This window comes from Xenopus tropicalis, chromosome 1 (genome assembly GCF_000004195.4).
Source record: "Xenopus tropicalis strain Nigerian chromosome 1, UCB_Xtro_10.0, whole genome shotgun sequence".
Lineage (NCBI taxonomy): Eukaryota > Metazoa > Chordata > Amphibia > Anura > Pipidae > Xenopus > Xenopus tropicalis.
In genome coordinates this window covers 76,988,604-77,000,745 of record NC_030677.2, presented here as the reverse complement: position 1 = coordinate 77,000,745, position 12,142 = coordinate 76,988,604, and the positions used below count along the sequence as shown (strand labels likewise).

Sequence of the window (12,142 nt, the reverse complement as noted above, 5' to 3'; positions counted from 1 at the left end):
AAATATGCACAATTCGGGGTTTTTTAAGGAACAAAAAAAATGTCTTTGTGCAAGAAGCATTTTTATTTGATAAATTTGAAAACCAATAAGCTATGCTGCTCCTGCATAAAAAAATGCATGCTTTTTACCTAGCTTCAATGCCCAGTGCATGTAATAAAGCTTTCTTACATTGTTATTTATATTATTGAGTAATTAAAATTTGGAATATAGCAATTGTGCAATTGGTGTAGTTTGTATAGCTCATGTAATAGATCATGCAGTAAATACTAGAGTGAGTGTAATGGCAAAGAGAAGTGACATTTTTTCAAAGCTCATTATCTAAGTTTTGTCTCAGTCTTAGGATTTTGTTACATAGTTAAGTTGGGTTGAAAAAAGTCCATCAAGTTCAAGTTCAACCCCTCTAAACAAACCCCACTGCACATAAATACATGCACACTGACCTATCTATATACTCTCATATATAAAAACATCACTGCCCTTATTGTGAAAAACCACCTACACTCAAAAAGAAAGTTTTGTTCCTCTAATCTAAAGGGATGGCCTCTTGTGCTATGATCAATTTTATGGGGAAAAGAGCACCCCCTATATATCTATAATACCCTCACATACATCTATTTTTTTAGAGAAAACAACCCCAACCTTGACAATCTACAGATTGAAAATTTAGCTGCACACTTTCCAGCTTATTAATCTCCTTCGTAAAGGACTGCACTGCAAGTTAAAAAGCAAAGGACCAAGGACTGACCCCTGCGGTACTCCACTAACAAAATTGGTCCAATTAAAAAATGCTCCATTTTCCACCACTCCTTGAAATCTATCCTTCAGCCAGTTCTCTATCCAAGTACAAATATTATGTTCCAGGCCAATATTGCTTAATTTTATCATTAACCTTTTGTGTGGTACTGTTATTTAAGACCACTAGTCAACTTGTATGGAATGTTGAACCCCATAAAATGATATAAGTAATTTAGTGGTAATCCTCATGGAACCACATTTATTTTCCCAACCTACATCTACCACCACCACTATTGACTCTGGGCGTAAAAGGTTCTTATGCAGCATATAAGTTGTTTAAGGGAAATTCTTCCCATTATGGAGTGTAAAGATGCTTTTGTTTTTTGTTAATCAATGTTCTTTCTTGGTATTTTTATCTCAGTCTTTTCCTGTCTTGTGTGATTTCTACAAAAGGGATTCACCACCTGTTGGCCAGCTGTTCCCCCATGCACACTTTTGACAGCCTTCATAGTTCATTCACAGCTGGAGACCCACAGGTTGCAAATCCCAACTTGTCATGAATCCTAGAAATTGTACCGTGAGTTTTCAGTAATGCCTTTTTGCATATTTACCAGAACATTGCACAGATTTTATAGCTCCCTTGGAAATGTATTTTTCTATAAATATATCAGAGTTATTTAATTTTGCATAATGGGAAATCCACATGCCTTGTGTTTCTTCTTTCCTCCTCACTGGAACATTTATAAAAAGAAATCAAGTATAAAGGAAAACAGAGCAAATGATTTTTTTTTTATATTTTATATCCTGCTGTTTTTGCTCCAAAATTCAAGGTGATCCATGGCAGCTAATGATATCTTAGTATCCTGCTGAGTTTTTATCGCAAAGGATTTCAAAGGATAGTTAATTTCCATTGTTTCTGGTAATAAAACAAAATTCACAAAATACATGGCAGCAACTGGTATATCATTTATCTATAATGGTCTGATGTACAGGAGAATTATCTGATTAGGCAACAAAAACAATAGTCACAGTAAAGTGACATCAAGACTATGTGATAAATGATAATATTGTTTATATTTTTTATATATAATTATGTGTTAAGTAGCTGAAATTTTAGAGAATACTCCCATAGATACCCCACAGTTATGAGGATGCTCTGGTGCACCACCCTGAGCTTTTAGCCAGGGGAGCAGATATCACCGTACAATGAAGAGCAGGCAATCAGTGAGCATACCTTCAGACAGGATTCTCAAAGTAGTCATACTATAGTCAGAAAAATTGCCTTACATGTTTTATGTCCACATGACACTAAGGGGGAGATTTATCAACATTCTAGTTTGATTTCTTTTTCCCAATTCAAGTTATTTTGCACTAAAAAAACTCAAATTTGAATTATGGTTCAAAAACTCGAATTTCTGGTATTTACAAGTATTAAGTACAAAAAAGACAAAAACTTGAATGTTTTTACAGAAGTCAATGGGAGTTGTCCTATACAAGGGCAAGCCATATATTTGAGTTTATGAGGGTTTTTTTTTCAAGTTTTTACACTCAAAAATTTGGGGTACATATATATATATATATATCTTAAAACTTCAAGATAAAATGTCAAGGTACAACATGGGCACACCCTCACCACCATGTTTGCTCTCCCAATGTTGAAGCTAATTCAAAACAGAAACAACTTTATTAACAGATTACAAAAACAGAAAACATTTAAAAGAAACTCATAAAGAGATAATTATGAAGCGAAAACTTAAATACATTGGGACATTTATCAAATATATGCTATATACCCCAGGGAAAACCATTCTAAAGCAACCATGTATATGCTTTCTGGTAGGTGTGGGAAAGGAGGAGAAGGGGTTAAGAAGACTAGTCACAAATTATTGAAAAAAAATTGAAAATAATCAAAAATCATATTCGCTTTTTATGCCAAGAGGATATCTTGCGGCAAGTGTAAAAATCCATTTTGTCTCCTGAAAGCAATTTTCTGATCAAATCACCTCCCCTCTTACCCAATATCACTCTTTCAATACCTTGTATACTGAAAAATTCAAATTTGACAGGGTACATTAGTTTCAGATTCCATTTAATTTTATATGTCCACATATTCTTATTTTTAAGGCTCTGCTGGTCTGCCCAAAGTATTGTTTCCCACATATTTTTGCAGGAAATCAGATCTATAACATTATGGGTATTAAAAATAATGTATTGTTTCTTTTTGTAAATTTTCCCAGTAGAGTGGGAAGAAAAAGTGCCTCCTTCCTAAACATTTCCTGAGGTGGTATAGCTACAGGCACCACACTTAAAGAAACCTTAAAAGTTAACCCATACATTACTATTTGTGAGTGGGGTATGGATCATGCACGGAGATCGTAAATGCCTAAGGCAATCCCTAAGTACAAACCTATAACCCCCTTGTAATATATTACTAAGAACAGGGTCAGTCTCAAAGATGGCCATATTATTCTTAATAGTTTTCACAATCTCATGATATTGTAGGCTATATGTCAATATACAAGTTAGAGAGTCATTTTACAGATTAGGACCTGATTTAGAAGATTTTTATTTTAAAGGTAAAATAGTGGGCAACCAAGGGAATTTTTGGAATTTTTTTAACCTCTGAAAATGCACTGAATAAGATTTTGATGCAATCAAGTTTTTTACTGTATAATTTGCTCAAGTTTTATTATATTCAAACAGACATCCAAGATTGGTAAAATTTCCAGTTTATTCAAATTGAAAAAAGACTCTAAGGGGGCCATTTACTAACATCTGTGGTTTTTTTCACAGTTCATGCTTTTTTCGGCTCTTTTTTTGTTTAAAAAAAGTAGATTTTTTACAATTTATTATGTGTCAAAATCATGACAACCCCTAATACAAAATTTCTCCATCTGAAAGCTGACACAGTCATGTAGAATTTATTTACTTTGTGCTTTTAGAGGTTTTCGGGGTTTTGGTTTATCCACGAAGATTCGTTGGAAAATGTAAAAAAAAAACATGAACATTTTGTGGTTCTCTTTTGTTTTTGGTGGTTCTTTTGTTATCTTACCACATTTTAATTTATTACTGCTTTTTCAATTATTGAAATGTCTAGTCATTTGTTAAAAGATCCAAATGGAAAAAAGCACAAACGTATTAAAATACAGAACAGAAATCTAAAGAACGCAAAAACAACAAATTTGTTGTAGTTTTTACGTTTTCCTATGAGTCTTCTTGAATAGAGATGAGCAAATTTTTTCACCGGGCATGGATTTGCAGCAAAATTCCGCATTTCATGAAAACTTGCGGATGCATAAAAATGGCAAAATAGGCGCGGTCATGTAAAAAAGGCACAGTCGTGTGAAAAGTTTGTGCACATCAAAAGAAACCTTGTGTTAAGTAAATCTTGCGTCAACTGCGTTTCACAAATTTTTGACCCATTTCACAAATTTTTTGGGGCAGATTTGCTCATCAAATGAAAAAAAAACCCTGAAAACCTCCAAAACCATGAATTTAATAAACATTGTTACAATTTGCCAAGACAACTCCCATTGACTTCTACATGACCTCTGCAGCTTCTAGATGGTAAAGTTTAGTATTAGTGTTTGTGGTTTTGACGCATAATAAATGGCAAAAAATTGGGGGGTTACACAACAAAACCAAGTTTTAGCACAAAAACATGAATCGTGAAAAAAAATGAACATTTGTAAATACCCCCTAAATGACTAGACATTTGTGATTTTAGTAGAAATTAGTTTTTTTGTGGTTTCAAAAACCACAACCAAAAATTGATAATGTGTCTCTAAAATTGTATGTAGAGCTTGATTTCTGTGAAAGGATGTGTACTTTAAAAACACAAGTTTAGCTAATTTTGTACTTTGTTTATGTACTAGCATTATGTAATAAAATGATTTATTCTGTATACCATTTTACCACTACAGATACTTCATTTTACCACTACAGATTCTACTTCTTTAATGCAAGCTATTTACATTGTTTCAGATCACTGTAATGTCTGTCAGTCACCACCGAAATGGTGATTTGTGCTGCAGGCAGATTTTTCTCTTTTCCAGCTAAGGAAATATGAGGTGGAATAAGTTTAATCCATGCAAGTGCCATTTTAATAATGCCTTGAATTAAAATAGTTAGAAGTGAAGAAATAATGAGCATGTCTTTGCAGATGAATGTTGAGCTGCACGAATGAAAGATGTATAAATTGCACTTAGGTCCTTATTTATCAAAATTTGCAGGGGTGAAAGCAAGTGCGAAAAAAAGCTGACAAAACATGAGGCTTTTTTTTCTCAAGTATTACCATATTTAAGAAAAAACACAAAATAATATTCTCAACAAAGTTGGTAGAGAATATTCCAACTGACTTCTATACAGCTTCACCAGCTTTTATTTGCAAAGTTATTTCTGGCAATTTTTTCCTTTTTTTCTCTTTAATAAATCTCAACTATTTGTGGTTTCAGATTATTTATTTTTTTTCGCCACATCTTTCTTAAATTGAGAAAAGATGCCAACTTGATTTTTGATAAATCAGTCTCTTAAAGGAGAAGGAAAGACTAATAAAGTGCTCTTAAAAGTCTCATATTTCTCCCGTTCAGATGATCAGAAGCCTCATTGGGGAAAAAAAAAACGCTGAGCTCTGTAAAGAAAATTCCTATAATGCCGCACTCCTGCACCAAGACCGGAGTACATACTCAGTTTGTAAGATTATGAGGAAGCTTCCTGCTGATTGGCTCAGATCACACATTCCTAAGGGTGGGGAAGGAATTCTTAGCATTCTTGAGGGAGGGGGGAGCAGGAGAGAGGAGAGAGGAGAGAGTTGCGTGTCTCTGGCACAGGAGAACAAAGAGACAACAAATCCTGTATCTTTTGACAGAGAAGTCAGTGCAGCATTTCTGTGAGTGCTTATGGTTGTATTTACATAGACCTTTCTGATAAAGCTTACTTAGTTTTTACCTTTCCTTCTCCATTAATGCTTTGGATACCTCAAGTGAGACCGAAATATTGTGTCTCTATTAGGCATGGATTACCAGAGAACATCTGCATTTCGTCATTGGCAAATTGTTTCACAAAACTTCCGTAAAAATTTGCCGTGGAAAAATTTGTCACACATCAAAAAAGGTTTTGAGCGCGTCAGATTGGGCACGGTGGTGTCAAAAATGGGCACAGTCACCTCAAATTGGGTTCAGTCATGTCAAAAATGGGACGTGGTAGCATAAAAAAAATACAAAAAAATTACGCAACCAATGTATCAAATGTGACAAATGTGTTGTTGTTTAGTGGATTTTATGGCGAAGCCAAATGGGACAGATTCGCTCATTACTAGTCTTTATTTCTTCAAATAAAAAGCTGCAAAATACCATTTATCTTGTCTTTCATTTTCAAAAATGTGTACAATTATTGGACCTGGAAACCTGTTATCCAGAAAGCTCTGAATTATGAAAGGCCATCTCACCTAGACTCCATTATAATCAAATAATTATTTTTTTTTTAATTATTTCCTTTTTCTCTGTAATAATAAAACAGTAGTTTAACCTAACACTAACAAAGATACGATTAATCTTTATTGGAGGCAAAACAATCCTTTTGGGTTTATTTAATGTTTAAATGATTATTTTGTAGACTTAGGGGCACATTTACTAGACCTCTAAAATTTCTCAGTTTTTTTATTTTTTAAAATTCAAATAAATTCATTTCCTTAAATGTCTTACATTACAAGGCTAAACTGAAAAAGTCTGCATGAGAAAAGTGAATATCCTGAATTTGTTTTTTAATTTCAAATTTAATTTAAAACTCTCCAAAGTTTTCAAACAAAAGAAGGATCTTTTAGGAAAAGGAAGGGACATCTGCCTATTGACTTCAATGCATTTTGCAAATTTTTTGCTGTTTCGTGAATTTTTTTGCAAAAGAAAACTAGACAGATTCGCTCATCATTAGTCCTTAGCATTGTGGATAACGGGTCCCATACCTGTACAAACAAATGCGCTTTTCCTGTATTTTGAAATGTGCTCTAAATTTTCAAAATATTGGGGAAAATTTAAACACGGAATACAACACAGAATTAAAGAACAAAGTCAAACACTTTTTCATATGTAGCACTAACTACTTGACACTGCACCAGTGCAAGTGAATTGGGTGCTATGTATCTGATGACATGGGACAAAGCCTGCACTACTTCATTATGGAACTACTACTCCATTACCTTGCTGTAGTCCCTCCAGCTATTGCAATATGCATATGTTACTAAAGGAAACCCCATTAGAACAACGCAAGTACATAGCAACAAATACATCACAACTATTTATGTTACAAAATTTGCCACTAACACAGCCCTGGAGTGTCCAAGGCAAGTTCACAGTCTGTCATATTTCCCATCTTAAATCAAACAGAATGCCTAAAGACCCAGGACACCTGCAATAGCAAAATCCTCTTACAATTCTTTCACTAATGAAAAAATATTTGTTTAACTTGAAAGTCAAATGTCCTTATGGGATCTGTGACTTGAGTAGTATCTTCAACTAGCCCCACTAACTGCAGCTCAGGTTGTAGAAACTCTGCTGGTGGAGACTGTGTGCCTAGTAGATTCGGCAGGCCTTAGGGTGAAGACGCATTGAGCTATTAGTAGCAGCTTTTCACGGCTACTAAACTCCAGAAAATACCTTGCCATAGAAAATACTGAGAATTGCCTCTGCTAAAACACACGTAGAGACAGTTATAAGTAAATAATCAGTATTATCTATTTTAGTAGCCAGGACAAGTAGCTGCTACTAGTAGCTCCATTTGTCTTCACCCTTAGTGCTGCCAGCCTTAATTCCCTATTGCTACTATTGCTCCCACTCCTCTTGTGCAATGTCCCTTTTTTCCCAGTGTGCTTCAGCTTTTTTCTAGTCAGCCATCAAAAATAAGCATGGTGGCTCCCACAATAAACAATGTGCTGTATACCCAATTGACCATCATGCTTAACACGGTTGCTTTATGCATGAGAGTGGCTGTAAACACATTTTTAGAACTACATTACCATAAAAAGTGATTTATAAAATTACCAAAGTCTGTAATATTTTTATACATTTATAAAGATAAAAAGCACCCTATTATTTTCAGTTATCTGGGCAAAAATGGTAAAATGAAGGAAATAAGTGTAATTATGCTCTTAGGCTATACTGTCAAAGTTTTTCCTTTAAAATTAGGATGGCTTTATTCAGGCTTGCTTCTGCGTTAGAGAGCAAGTACTTAACTTGATTTTATTGGAGTGCTTTCCTTCTGTAGTGAAAAGTAAGTCTATTAAGTCTAAAGCAGTTATTCAGGCTGTTTAAGATAAAATCTCCCATAAAAAAGCCACTTCGATTCATTTGGAATTGTGGTACTTCACTTGTAAGGATAGCAGCCCAGTAAAGAAAGGTTTCTGCACTTCATTCAGTCTTGACATTGCTTGTCAAGCACTTGTATTGATTTATATGCATTTTGTGCCCCTAACATCATGTCATTTGTGACTTCTACTCTGAGGGAATTTACAGTATTTCACAGAAAAATTTAACCCAACACAGTCCAAACGGACAATGTAATAATACCAGTAGAATAAAACTGAACTATATAGAGCGTGTAACTGCAATTAAAATAGTCTCCAACAATTTCAATATACATTAATTTAAGATTTTTAGTTGTTTTAAAGTTACTCGTAAACTAAATTGCTATTGAAAGCAGTATCTGCCTTGCTTTTTACATTCTCAATACTCATGGGTCTGACTCCTGAAACAAAGAAGCAGAAGGCAGGTGTTTAACAGACTTGGAGGAATATTGATTTGTGTTACATTGTTTAGGAGTCAGAACCAGAGAACAGATAGGATAGAGATAGGAAAGCATAAATAAACACTGATTTTAATTGCAATTAAATGTTTAGTAAAGTACACTGCTCATGATTCAAGCAGCTAAATCCCTAGCCTCGAAAACTTGGAAATTAACTTGAGCACCAACAGTCCTAGAATGGTACAAGCAAATGGGAGAAATACAAAAAATTGAAAAAATATCCACTATGAATAAAGGCAATATTGGAAATTTTTGTTTTCTCTGTTTAAACACTGTGCTACTGAACTTACTCAAATCTTCAATTCATTTCTGGCTTCTGAAACTTTCCCCTCTTTGTTCAGGCCTGTGTCAAGCCTGTTCTGAAAAAGGCCACGCTGGACCCATCCTGCCTCTCTAATTACCATCCTATATCACTTGCCTCAAAAATCCTAGAAAGTATTTTGTTCTCCCGTATTACTAACTTTCTTAACACCCATAATCTATTGGACCCGCTGCAATCTGGTTTCTGGCCTGTGCACTCTACTGAGACTGCATTGTGCAGAGCTGCAAATGATCTTCAGGTTGCCAAAGCCAATGGTCACTTCTTTATACTAATCCTTCTTGATCTATTGGTTTTGATGCATTTGATGCAGCTGACCATTCCCTCCTGATGCAAATTCTGCATTCAATTGATCTCTGTAATCAGGCTGCAACCTGAATATCTTTCTAACCGATCCTTCACTTCTCTTATAGTAAAAAAACCTCATCTCCAGTTCCACTTAATGTAGGGGTACCGCAAGGCTCTGTACTTGGACCGTCGTTGTTCTCCCTCTACACTCTTTGGGAGATCTCATCCACTCATTTGGCTTTAAATATCATATGTATGCCATTGATATCCAAATATACTTTTTGACCCCTTCATTAACAACTGCAACTGAGACTCTAATCTCTAACTGCCTCCTAGCAATCTCCAACTGGATGAACCAATGCCACTTCAAACTGAACCTAACAAAAACTGAACTAATCATCTTTCCGCCTAAGCCTGGTCCTACTCCCCCTTTTACTGTGTCTATTGATGGAATGCTCGTCAACACTGTCAACTCAGCACTTGCTTGGGGGTGATCTTTGACTCCTCTCTCTCCTTCTCTGACCATATTAACACCACTGTCAAAACCTATCACTTTTTCCTTATTCAATATTGCCAAAATCTGTCCCTTTCTTTCAACTGTAACAGCTAGGATGCACCTCACTAAATCTCTTGTCTACATATGTTGCTTGCCAACTCCTCCACTCCTCTCAGAGAAACCACTTGGTTGCACCCCCAATGCTACTGCTGTTTCCTGCTTTAAACCTTTCTGCCTTGCTGCTCCTTATATTTGGAATGCCATTCCTGAATTCCTCTACAAAAAAATCCTTCCTCTTCTTCCTCCCCGTCTTTTCAGAACTAAACTCAAAGACTACCTCTTGGAGCACTCTCACAGCACCTGATCTGGTTACTAGCACTTATTTTGCAGTTCACCACTGTAACCTCCAGCACTCTTATCCACCTATTTGTTTCTGTGAGTTACCATTCCATTTAGATTGTAAGCTCTATCTAATTTATCTAACTTATCACAACAGTAGCCTGTAGTAATATGTGGGCTGGCCCGATATCCTGCAGGTTTTGCCTGACCTCAGCACACCATTTGCAGGATTTATAAGCACTCACATTTGTGTCCCCCCAGCCTCTTTTGTGAGGTCATTGGCAGATGGAAGCAGGTCTATCAATAGAGGGGAGATGCCGGGTTGGGTAGGGTTCGTGTTAGGAGCAGATGGTTTAGAGTCGGGCGCAGGTCCAGTTTTTCTTGACCCACACTTCACTAGTACCTTGTATCTATTTTTATTTATTATCATGGTTTGTATTTATCTATTATTGGGATGACCCCCAGTTTTGTTGTATTCATTTATTGTTCTACTGTACAGCGCTGCGTACATAAGTAGTGCTTTATACATAAAGATATACATACATGAAAACATACATACATATCAGTATAGGCTTTATACTGCTAATATGTGCTGCTTTCCTATTCTTCTGAATGTACAGTAGCTATACCTAATTAGTTACACACAGTGGTTTCCTTTTGCATGTGATTCTGTGATGAATGATCTGTCATCAAGTGTCCCTTAGCAAAGGGGTATCAAGAATAATTTTAGAAATAGCTTTTCAATTATCCTGGATTCACTCTCTGGCCTTAGATCATCTCCTCATGACTAAAAAACACAGCATACCACAGTATTAAATATATATTTGTATGCTGTGTGGAAATGTTTTTTTCATGTTGCATGCACAGCACATTTAAAAAAAGAAATCTGAGATTATTTTGTAGCTCTGTATTTTTAACTCCTCCAACTTCCAACTTGCTGCTGTCAAAAATGTAATAACAACTGATTATTTTTCTCTTGGTAGAAATTATGTAACCATAGCAACAGCACTACCATCTAATGCCCATTTTTAGGGAGTCCTTTCAAAAGAAGGACACCATTCTGCACAATTTTGTTAATGTTAATGTGGATATATACAATATATTAAACATTTCTTTTTTCTGCACTAGATAAGTTAAAACTGTTTAGTTTTTTTGTTCTTTTGTGAATATATAAACTCCAGAAAGAGAATAAATTTCTCTTTTTTCTTCTTACACTGCTGATTTTTCTGACTAATCCATGTATGCTGAACAATGTAAATCAAAACTGAAGGACAGACTTACTAAGCAGAAAGAGTTATTAATGTTAGTTTTGAAATTAAATAAAATGGAACTCCCGACACTTTCCTTCAATTTTGCACATATGTATGGAACTCATATGTTGCGAATTCTGGAAAAAGTTGTAATTTGCATAATTCAAAAAAACTGCATTGGAAAAAATTATAGAAGATATACATAAAGAACCTTAAGCTGAAGTCAGAGATGGTTAAGTTTAACATAGGGCTGCTCTATTTATCCCTTATAACAGGGGTCCCCAACCTTTCTTACTCGTGAGCCACAGTCAAATGTAAAAAAACTTAGGGAGCAACACAAGCACCATAAAAGTTAATGGAGGTGCCAAATAAGGGCTAAGATTGGCTATTAGGGGCCTCTATGCACACTATCAGCTTACAGGAGGCTTTATTTTGTTTTTATTCAACCAAAACTTGCCCTCAAGTCAGGAATTCAAAAATAACTCCCTGGTTTGGGGGCACTGAGAGCAACATCCAAGGGGTTGGTGAGCAACATGTTGCCCCCGAGCCACTGGTTGGGGATCACTGCCTTATAACATTCTTAAATGGCCTAAAATTCATAAAATATTCAAATACATGTATGGGATCCCTTATCCGGAAACCCGTTATCCAGAAAGCTCCGAATTACGGAATGCCCATCTCCCATAGACTCCATTTTAAACAAATAATTCAGAATTTTAAAACTAATTTCCTTTTTCTCTGTAGTAGTAAAACAGTACCTTGTACTTGATCCCAACTAAGATATAAATAATCCTTATTGGATGCAAAACAATCCTAGTGGGTTTAATTAATGTTTTATTGATTCTTTAGTAGACTTAAGGTATGGAGATCCAAATTACGGAAAGACCCCTTATCCGGAATACCCTTGGTCCCGAGCATTCT

The 12,142-nt window shown here is 35.4% G+C and overlaps 1 protein-coding gene across 3 annotated transcripts in view; it reads left to right on the top strand.

Moving 5' to 3' along the window:
• grid2 (glutamate receptor, ionotropic, delta 2) overlaps positions 1-12,142 on the top strand; it is a 546,810-nt gene that overhangs the window by 511,826 nt on the left and 22,842 nt on the right. The window lies entirely within an intron of this gene.